The sequence below is a fragment of the Pollicipes pollicipes genome, unplaced genomic scaffold (assembly GCF_011947565.3).
Source record: "Pollicipes pollicipes isolate AB1234 unplaced genomic scaffold, Ppol_2.1 Scaffold_4881;HRSCAF=5763_pilon_pilon_pilon, whole genome shotgun sequence".
NCBI classification, from domain to species: Eukaryota; Metazoa; Arthropoda; class Thecostraca; order Pollicipedomorpha; family Pollicipedidae; genus Pollicipes; species Pollicipes pollicipes.
The window spans coordinates 23564274-23575836 of NW_023596576.1; positions in this window are offsets into that span (position 1 = coordinate 23564274).

The following is an 11563-nucleotide window of genomic DNA, read 5'->3' on the forward strand; positions in this document are numbered from 1 at the left end:
ACATTGTAAGAGATATTGCGTCGCAAAGCACACCTTTGAATTGTCAGACAACGCGTCGAGAAGCGCACCCTTTGACATTGTAAGATATTGCGTCGCAAAGCACACCTTGACATTGTCAGAAACGCGTCGCAAGCACGCCTTTGACATTGTCAAACATTGCGTCGCAAAGCACACCTTTGACAATTGTCAGACATCGGCGTCGCGAAGCACATCTTGACATCGTCGGACATCGCGTCGCAAAGCATCCTTTGACATTGTCAGGATCGCGTCGCGAAGAACCCGCGACATTGTCAGACATCCCCGTCGCGAAGCATACCTTTGGACAGACTCGCGTTGCCTCGAGGAAGTGAATCGAGTGAATCGATTCGTTAAATTTGTGGTCAGAGTTGAAACCGGGTAACCGTATCCGACCTAAATCATGGCTAGTTCGTTCAGATGAAACATAAGTAGCGGGAATTATATTCGGTCAGTTTGTGTGTAACATGTGGCACGCCAGACAGACCGCGTCCGATTTTCCAATATCTAACCCGATGAGGCTTTTGAATGGCTCATGGAACGGTGTACTTCCCAAACCGTTGCCGCTGGAATTGACTAAATCGTAATCCACTTCGGAAACTCAGGCATGTCTCCTGCGGCGGAATCGGAGTCCACCCAGCACACGTTGTACCGTTCATGACAAGAGACAGAGTCGAACCATGAGCTGGGAATTGGAGCCCCAAACCGATTTGGTGAGCCGGAACCAAGCACAGTATGCTTTGGGGTGGGTCAAGGTGACAGATTGCATGCAAGGCGTTTGCCGGCCTGAAGTATTTTGGTTCTAGGTGGCGGTTGAAAAACAACGACCGTTTCATGCTACGAGCCGGTGAAAAACACGAATGCAATATTATTCCATTCCGGAAAAAATCCTGATATCGAGCCACATTTCGGCTGCGGACGCATGCTTGTTGAATAAGTAGCTGGATGAGTACGAAGTAAGTGCAATATAAGAAAAAGTGCAAGTGCAAGTAGGTGTGGAATAAGTGCATGCATGGATCATATGGTAGTGATTCGTTTCATTGTCCACTTCAGCACTTCAAATGTGCTGCTTCTCCACACTTTTTGCGCGCCATGAGTTAATGCATCGAACAAAAAATGCAGCAGGATTTCGTCCTTATAAATTGTCGTCCCAAACATTTCAGCTGATGGAATTGGAACGTGGAGGAGGTAAGGTAAGCCGAGGCGGTTTTTGCGTGAGTTCTGACCCCACCATCCACTCGTAAAATTCCAGTTCAACGGCAGAGCCCTGTGGCGAAAGTTTAACGTGCCGCAGTACTCATCCCAAGCCGCCACGGGTAGGATGCGAGGCAAGCGTTCCCACCGATGGGCCTACAGGACGGACGGAAAGTTCTTCACACGCAGCTTCTCTCTCGCGCAAGGCAGGCGCTCGCGTCAGATCTCTCTCTACGAAATGGTTCGTATGTCTTCTCGATAAATCGTCATAGGAATATTGAGTGCTATGACTCACGCTACCGAATTAGTCGCGTTTGGTACCGTGAAGCTACAAATAGAGTGATTCATCCGCAGCTTCTCTCTCACACCTGAAAAACTCTGGTTTTGTGTTAATCGCTCAAAGTAAAGACTATCAGCGCTCAGGTCGGGTTGATTTGGGTATTGGCTTGTGAGGTATCAACCGCGATAGCGAAACTTCTTCCAAATATCGAGAAGGCACTTGTGGTTATTTCTCCAGTGAACACACACACGGCGAATCTTAAATTTCCGAAAGTTAGGGAGAAAGTGCGGCTTTCCCCTCCCCCGTCGTCCTCTGGTTCCCGCACGCCTTGCCCATCACTATTTGTACCCTTGACGATCTCTACACCTCCGGACGTGTCATGCAACAATCTGTCATGCTCGCTCCTGTAAGGAACTTATGGCCGTTGTCTTTGAGGTGCGAGTTTAGGTCACAGACCCGGACTAAACAGTAAGAAAACTCAGAGGAGGCCTGGATTATGAGTCATGCAGATTATTAGATCAGACTCCAGCTCACGTGAGGGTTGGCCACGGTGGACCCGGATTGGGACTCGGCTCACCGCGCCAGAACTCAGACTCGTGACTCACGTGCTGGTGTTCATGCACACTCCGGCGCAATCCTACTGCAAGCTCCGCGGCCTAAGTGATGTAACACATTTACGTTTGCGACACGAGCCGGCACCCAGCCGGCGGCCTGGGCCCCGGCGGGCCGACCGACAGTCATCCCAGCGTGGTGCAACAGCAAGCCTCGTCCGTTCACCATCTCTGAGCCCGCAGCCACCAAGAGAGGCGCTCTCCGGCCGGTTTTTCCCAAGGACTCAAATCGTAATGGTGACGACGCGACGTGGCGAAAGGGAAAGGATTTAAACATGGCAAACATTGCATCCCAACGCGCGACACCCCAGCACCAATTAGCGCGCCGGCTTCTGAGCCCTGCGTCCCCGGAACCATCTGCGATATCCCCGATTCCACTTACCGCACGCGCAGTCCGCAGGCCGCGTCCCAGGCCGCCACTCCCCGCACCCGCCCGCTGCCGCTGCGGCGCCAGCACGCGGCCCGGCCCGACTCCAGCGGGGGGCGCCGCCCGGGCCGCCTCCGTATTGATCCTGCGGGACGGCGCGCGGCCGCCGCGCTGGCCGTCGACAGTGACGTCACGGCCGTGGCTTGCGGGCATCAGCTGACGCGCCGCGTCCCCGCCGGCCCGGGGACAGCTGACGGTGACGCTTGAGAGCGACGTCAGTCCCGGTGACGCCCACCGCGCTGGACAGCAGGGTCTCTTGAGAGCGACGTCAGTCCCGGTGACGCCCACCGCGCTGGACGGCAGGGTCTCTTGAGAGCGACGTCAGTCCCGGTGACGCCCACCGCGCTGGACGGCGGGGTCTCTTGAGAGCGACGTCAGTCCCGGTGACGCCCACCGCGCTGGACGGCAGGGTCTCTTGAGAGCGACGTCAGTCCCGGTGACGCCCATCGCGCTGGACGGCAGGGTCTCTTGAGAGCGACGTCAGTCCCGGTGACGCCCACCGCGCTGGACGGCAGGGTCTCAGCTTGTGTCCAGGGTGGTGAGACCATAGCTGGTCATACGGGCACAAGTTGGGATAGCTGTAGAGGTCTTCCGTCAGCCGAAATTCGTCCCCATGCACGATTTAAGCACCCGAATCAGTTGCATGCGGTAATCAGTCGACTTGTGCAAACGAGTCACACAGAGCAGCTACAAGCAGCGGCAGCGATATAGATGAGTCAGTGGCGTATTCAAAAACTGACAAGAGGCGGGGCACGGAGATCCGGGGGTCCGAACTTTCTCAGGAGTGTCTAGTAGAGCACCCTCTCGTGTTTTGGGGTTAAAACGATTCCCGCAGCGTGGAAAGTCACGGCCTGGTTAGAGATTGCCTGAGCGTCAAAATTGCAGCATTGATTTGCCGCAGACGCAGACCGTGGAAATTGCTGTACCAGAATTTCAATACGCAAATTCCGCAAATTCAGCAACAGATGTTGTAATATCGAAGGGCAAGGGCACAGTGGCTGCTACTGTAGCCTTCTCAATTCGCCTTATGAGTCTCACTTATGAGAACATTCTAAAGACAGTTATCCTCTGGCCTTGGGACGAACTGTCCGAGCTCCTGACATGACCCGCCTGGCTTAGCATGGATCGAATCCTGCTCACGGACATGTCTGTAATCTCCGTGGAGTGTTGAACCGGAGCCGGTTTTTTTCTGACAAGATAGGCATTCGCCTCTTTTAGTGTATGTTTTGATTCTGATATAATTTAACAGGCTGCGCGAGATGCAAAAGTGTCTCATCAAGTGGCGTTGCTTTCAAGTTTGCCGAAGCTTATCCAGTGACTTAGTTGAGGTGTGGAAAGGCAATCAGCTGCGGCAAAAAGTAGAATGGTCTGCAGTTCTGCACCCTGTTTCTGTGTGCACTTGCAGTTAAACTCACCCCTACCTTTTTCGCCTGGCTTGAAAAAGGCCTCCTCTAAACTATAAAATATCACATAAGCCGTTTGGGAAAAACATAGCGTGGATCGTACATTTTATTGAAATGGTGGCGACTACTGCCGGTCAGAACGTACCGGAGTTGGGAAGTGACACTCCATGCTCAATGTAGGGAAAACTAGAGTTCAACCGTACTCAACAGTTCGCTATGGGGTAGCGTCCACGCTACCGGCACAACCCACTTACCAAATGCCGGTGTACGTGCTGGGTAGCATACAATAACAGCGGTATGCGTGCTGGGCGGCATACAGTAACAGCGGTATGCGTGCTTGGCAGCATACCGTAACAGCTACCATCTTTCCTATACCACGCCACATCAAATATGTGACACTGCAAAAATTACGCCCAAAATTACGCCATTTACGCACACCCTGTCGTGTCACGCGTCTGAGCTGCGAACCCATTGGCCACATTTTTTCCAACTTGTCTGGATTCCAATACAGTCGCGGGAATACGAAGGAATTTCTGCACTAGATGCCTAAATACTGGTGTCAGCGTGACTGGCTGATTTAAGTGGTCTCAGCCACCACGCGCTGTCAGATGTTGTCGCCCTCCAACCTCTTCCTCCCGGCCGTCTGGCGTCCGCCGGCGCTGTGACCTCGTCGGGGTGGCGGTTGTCGCCCCGCCCGAGAAGAGGAGGAAGAGGAATGTTGTCATAATGAGGTCCCAGACCTGGAATTCTTCTAGACGAGCTGCTCATGGAGCTCGGCATGCTCATGCACCTTTGCTGTCGTTGCGAACACCAGACTGAAAAACACTCGTCGCAGGCACTATATCTGACCTACAGGCACTACCGTCGTCTACGTCGCAGGCACTACCCCTCACACACGTGGTAGTCACCCCTTCTCACGTTGAAAGTCCTGTCAGTGCGCGATACAGATCTGGACATCGATCTCCACAGCACGCACTAGACTGGACTTGACGGCCAGGGCTCGACAGACATCGTCAGCAGATTAGCAATCGGCGGGTATTGTCAGCAAAGCAGCACTGGGCAAGCATCGTCAGCGGGGCAGCAATCGGCAGGTATTGTTAGCAAAGCAGCACTCGGTAGGCATCGTCAGTAGCGCAGCACTCAGCAGACATTGTCAGAAAAACAGCACTCGGCAGGCATCATTGCCACACGTTTTTCGTGTTCGTATCACGCCTGGTGGGCACGCCCCAGCCTTTGATCGCCCCGATCAAGCTAGTCGATCGCTACGTCGCAATGCATCGGCAGGCCAGGTGCCAGGCGGGGAAGCGCCTGGCCGTTCAGCTGTTGCAGAGACAGGCTGGAGTGAGATGGATTCGTCAGGTACCCATGTCATAGCGCGGGAGGACGGGGCAAGATTCTTTGATGGCTATAGTGAACAGCCTAGTGGTGAAGACGCACGGGAGGATCGCTATGTTGGGGACGTGCTTATGTCCCGGTCTCCGTAAGAGCTTCCAGCTCAGTTTTGGAGTTCTCGTCTATTTCACTCAAATTAGAGGTTCAGCCACTGCACTTTAAACCCCATCCAGTCTTTCTTATCTGTCTTCTGAACCACGGAAGTGCGCTGGCCTGCTTCCGCATGGAATTGTGTGAGACTGACAGGCTGATGAAAGGGGCTCAGTTTAATTAGTCTCCAAACGCGATTTGTCACATGTTAAGCGAAACGTAGCTGCGAGCCCAAGAACCCGCTTTATGAGACAAACCTGACCAAATCCTGTCCTTCCGTTTTGTTCTGTCTTCCCATCTGTTCTCTTCAGACTGTATTTTTAGAGAAATCAGTCTATACAGAAGTGAGGGACGCATTTTGATTACATCGCTGAGAATCTCTTAGTCCCCTCAAAAAGTATCCCCAAACATGTTCCAAACCCTTTCAGATCTGGGACGGCTCTTCAACCTTGGTAGCGCCTTTCAAGTCCGGAGGAGCATTTTTAACACGCGCTCGGGTGGAGGGGGATCAAATTGACCCCCCCCCCCAAGGTTTTTCAGGAATGGTTTTCGAACGGCACGGCGTAGCCGCGCCAAATTCTGCATAGGTGTAGACAGTGGAATAGCGGATCGTTTGGTGAAACAATATATGTACCTTGTAAGGTCGCTGACCTATGGCAGGTCAAAGTCAGGCCATGGTTTCAGCGAGGCCAACGTCTAGGGAATTGTTCAATATGATGCAACAGCGGAGTGTTAGACAAAGCCATACATCTCTGAAATGCTTTCTTAGACAACACAATTATTAGATGAGCAAATTGCATAGACCTAGGGTCAGGTATAAAGGTCATACCAAGGTTAATTCCAACCTGTTTTATTATTCTAGGGCTTGCTGCGTGGGATAGTTTCTGGTGCTCATTTCGAATTTGTTGATGGCAGCAACCGCATTATGCATCTTCCATAGACTTCGTAGAGGTCAGAATAGCTAATTAACGTAAAACGACCCAGGTCAACATTTGGTTTCTAGGAGCATACTGTCTAGCGTAATTTTTGTCGCTTGTTCAAATGCAAAACTCAGAGCAGTCTTGTATGGGTTTGGTCACCATGACCTTCAAAAGGTCAAGCAACGTCACTTACCTTAAATTAGCATGTGAACTTTTGCTTAGAAACAGTTATCTAGGTTCGGGGGCATTTTGGAGACCAACCCGGAATATGATCTTGCTTGACCTTATTTGACCCAAAGGTCATGACCTAGGAATCTCAAACTTTGACCTAAGTAATTTCACGTACAGGTTAAAATACCCTGTGAATTTGGAGTTTCTAGCTCTCATAGTTCTCGATATTTCAGGGGGGTCAAATTGACCCCCTGCCCGAGCGAAAGGTATCCAGCCGGCCACCCGGGCGCGTGTTAAGTCTGGGTACATCTTTTCAAGCACGAGTGTGACCTTGTCAGATCTAAAGGCAACCTTTTAGGCATGATGGACTCGCTCTACTGTCTAGGGCCATCCTTGCATGAATTGAGTGTGCATTTCTAGGTCTGTTTCCACATCTGGGAACATTATTTTTTGGAAGCGTCTATTCAGACACAAGGTGCACTATCGCATGTCCGGGGCACTCTGTCAAGATGCGCAGCACATGGTATCGTCTGGGATGCTATTGTAACTTGCAATAACTGATTCTCATACCTGGAACATCCTTTTAAGTCTTGGAATACGCGTCACTTCTGAGAACGTCATTTCAGGCCTGAAATTCATATTCGCAGGTCTTGGGCGCTTTTCAGGGCTTTGAGGCTGTCTTCTCTAGCAAACGGAGTGCTCTTGTATATACAGCGGTACTCTTTTAAATCCCGATGGTGGCTTACTAGATCTCGAGGCGGCCTTTCAGACATTTCCAAATTTCGATGCGCATTTCCAGGTATCCGGTGGTGGAACCAGATCTGGGTTACTTTGTCGGCTCTGAAGACGCTGTTTCCCACCTCGGGGTGACATTTTCACGCCTGGTAAGTCCTTTTTGGATGTGGGTAGATCCTTTTCAAGTTGAGAGGCGGCCATGATGGTATGAGGGGAGCCCTGTCCATACTGATCCTGTGTCATACAATGTATTTTGTTGTTCCGATTGGACCGAGGTGGCCGCGTGTGGGTGTGCGCCCGGCAACCGGCCTTGCATCGTATTGTAACCACGATACATGGCCGGCCATCGCACTGACCCGGACAAACCTGAGTTTTTCTGGCCACCAGCCGTGGGGAAAAAGGCATCCAGTTATGTATGCTCAAAGTGTCGTCGGCATCAATCAAGGCAGCATGTGCTTTAACAATAGCCAATAGTGCTGGTAGTGACGAAAAACTGGCTGACAGGCTGCATTGGGTGCCGATCAGCGCAGCGGCCGTGGCTCAGTGCGATGAGTGGCATGGCTGGGATAGGCCTCGTCGGGGTGTCAGGCATTGGCATGAGTCCGGGACACTCCTGTCGCTCCACACCATGAAGGGTGTCTCAGGGTCCACAGAAAAGTTAGAGGAGCCCTTTGTAGTATGTACCCTAGTCATACCCCGCCCCCCTCCCCCCCCCCCCCCCCCCCACCACCACCACCACCCTTTGATTTACGGGGATTCAGGCATGCTGAAATCCGGATCCGGCGCGGACTTGTTCCTGTTCCCGGAAGCTGTGGCGCACTGGGCATATGACTGCGTTAAACTGCAAGCCAACCGTATACTAGTCTGGTAGTCTCAGCTTCTAGTCCAGATATACTTGTGTGCATGTGGTAGCAATGAGGCTTTGCAAACTGTACAAAGGTGCTGCAAAAACAAACACTTAGGTGGCGATTGTATCTGAATTAATATGTGGTACCGCTGAAGGATGTACCGCAAACTCAGCCTTGGTGGGAAATGCATACAGATCTTTATGGGTGAATCTCACACATCTACTCCATGGATAAGTAATGGATGCAGTCAACGAAGTTTGTCGCCTCATACGGACTGAAGACTGCCCCATCATTCGTCAACAGCTAGTCCAAGCACCAGCAGGGTTTGCTATATAATGTATTCATAGCCATACAGGACTAGACAGGACAGCTTAGTGGAGTGGTCTCCTTGCTAGAACGTAAAGGCGGCCTATGTATAAGTAATGTCAAGAAACATAGACTCGCTACGTCAGGACCATTGCAGCGCTTGAGGCGAAGTCTTTGTGGAAGATAACGGAAGCAAAGATTAAAGCTAGAGCCGATTTTAATGGGCTTTACGAGCTACAGCTGTATGTCAACGATCCCGATACATTTATTCGTCGTATTTCACTGTTCAATGAGTTGCCTGCAGGGAGAGATTCCCGCCGCCGACCTCCACGACCGCCGCCCGCGCGGACGGCCCGCCGTGCTCACGCCGAGCGATGGTGGGGTCGCTATCGTCCTGTCTCCCTGGCGCTCCAGAAACCCGCAGCGATCGGCTGCAGTCTATCCGATGTGGTACGAGTGACACTCGTTCGGAAAGTCTGGGGAGTGTGGGCCATCGCCGGTGCCGGTCGCCGCGGCGCCGCCGCTGGCTCGGACGGTTTCGCCGCGCTCACGTCAAGCATCGGCGGGACCGACGTTTTCCCTGGCGTTCGTGTGACAGGTGGTGTAGGGTTCTCCCGTCATTGTGCCGGATCCCGTGATGGAGTGCCGGGGCGCGGTATCTAATACTGCCGTGGGGTGGACGTTGACGAACCTGGTGCCACGGTGATGCTGCCGGTGTCCACGGGCCGGCAGCCGCGTATGTGGCGCCAACGTACGAATCATTGCCGAATCTGCATCGTGCGGGGCGTGACATATCGCCCTACACTCACTGCCTTTGCCAGTTTCAGGGCATTCACAGAAAGATGACGAGCATAAGTACTTGCCACGCCCAAAGATAATTGGGCGCACGAGCAGGCGCCCAGCCAGATCAGCGATTGGTTAGCCAGCTTCTAATAGATTGAATGAATACTTCCGAGCACTCAAGACCAGCTAGAAACTTACACAGTAAGATTATGACAGTCCTAATTGGAAAAATACATCCGATATCACACATTCACTTTCAATTATCTGACAATGCCGTGATGTCTTGTATTTTAACACAAATATTAATCACCACACAATGCATGAGATCCGTGTTGTACAAACTTTATTATGCCGCAACACTCTTCGAATCAACAGATTCATTAATTACCCAATACTACGCCTGCGGCGGATCTATCGTCCTTCGAAAGGTGGTCTTCACGAGCCTTTCACGACGCCTGACTAGCTCCCAGGTACGCGCGAGCCATCGACCGGATTGTCACGCGGCGCCACAAGCTCCTCCAAGAAAAATATCAAAGATGTCTGCATTTTTTTCTGCGAGCTCACAGTGAAACTTTAGTAAATTACGAGCAATTATAAAGCTAACTTGTGCAAAACATCGATGAAATGTCACACCAAAAAATCACGCATAACAGAGGCCTGAACAGAGAACAGGACGAACAAAACGAATCCGAACGAACCCAGCGATGGAAGATGTGTGACATTCGCAGTAAAGGGTATTTGCTAGATACGCTACCGGACAAATTAATACAGGATATCGGCGCCTACAGCTGGCCTAATGTCGTATAAACAGCAATGCTGTAACGGATTTTTGCCGGATCTTGTCCCTCTGCAGGCGTGCGTTGTGCAGCTTTGCCTGGTGCTGAAGACACACCCGTCGAAGGGGGCCACTAGCATCCTGATCAGCCCGGTGTGCTGGTTTTCCAAACCGCGCTGAGTTCCCAGGAGGTGGCGGACGAGAGCTCACACGTTACCGATACCGATGCGGCACATCAATGCACGTTCCAGCATCCGCCAGGGTACTGCATGGTAAGCCGTATCCATCTGCACAATGTAGCGGCGGAGCTCCTCCTCAGAACTCAGGACGACCTCTTGACAACTCCTGCGGAGGGATTCATCAGCCCACCACTATGTTTCAGCCACAGACGGCGTCATAGTGAGGTTCCGACTCCCGACGGCTCGCCAGCGCTTCTTGGCAGGTCGCACATTCTGCTCTGTCCAGTGCCCCTCGGACGACGAATACGGTGATATAGCAAACGGCACTGGCCACCACGAAGGACGGCCGCGGTCGGTAGTCATGATCGCCCAGTTTATCGAGCGCCTCGGTGTTGTCGGTGCCATACGTGCCATCGGCACCCCGCTAACTGGGACCGTGATCCATAGCTAGGATCGATTGGGGTCCATCCGGTGATCTTCCTGTAGCGTTCGTCTACGTGCCCGAATGTAGCGACGAACTAGCTAGCGTTCGGGTTGAGGCTGGTGTCGATTCGGCGAGTTCGGCGGGGTGAAACTCGGGGATTAGGGGAAATGGGCGGAAAAGCAAGAAGAGGGAGAAGCGGAAGGAAAAAAGGTGGCGTAGGTTACAGGGAAACTCCCAAGTACCAAACTGGTTATGTTCCAGTCCACAAAGTCCTCTGCATCACATTGGTTTTGCTGTTTGAAATCGCGTGTATGACTGGCCGTATGACGTGTATCGGATCCTGTCGTGGCCGGCGATTTCAGCTGAACACACAGGCTGGCACAGGCCACTAACTGGATTTGAGTTTGTTTCTTGCTAGGGGGCGGCTGCCCTGCTTTCGCGGCTGGCACGGGGGCGGGCTTTGCAGTTACCGACGGCGGCAGGCGTGTGGTACTGCGCCGGCAACAGAGAAACTCGGCCGCGGGGCGAGTCCTGCGGCGACACAGTCCTATGCAGGAGAGGCGGTTCTGGAGGCCCCCTCCTTTGACAAATACAATGAACGCTCCGCCCGTCGCAGGAGTTGAATACACGACCGCACATCAACCCTGCACACGGCTCATCTACAGGGTAGGCATTTAGCCACAGCTCCAAACGCAGTTGTAACTTAAGTTGATTTGGTGCTATGGCTTGACTTTGATCTAAGCCGACCTTAGTGACCGGACAGGACTCCTTATATTGCGTTCAAACCGTTATGTATAAGGCATGCTGTCATCATCGACAAGATGGCAGCGCTTCGCAAGTTGAAAAGTGCATTTACGAGGAATGTCGTGCATGTAGGTCAAACAGTATTAATAGCTCTACTCTTCGAAAAATAAACAAGGAAGTGGAGAGATGGGTGTGATAGCTCGACTAGATATCTTTATCGAAGAGAATATCGGTAGCAAATTCAAAATTGCCTGCCGATCCTTCTC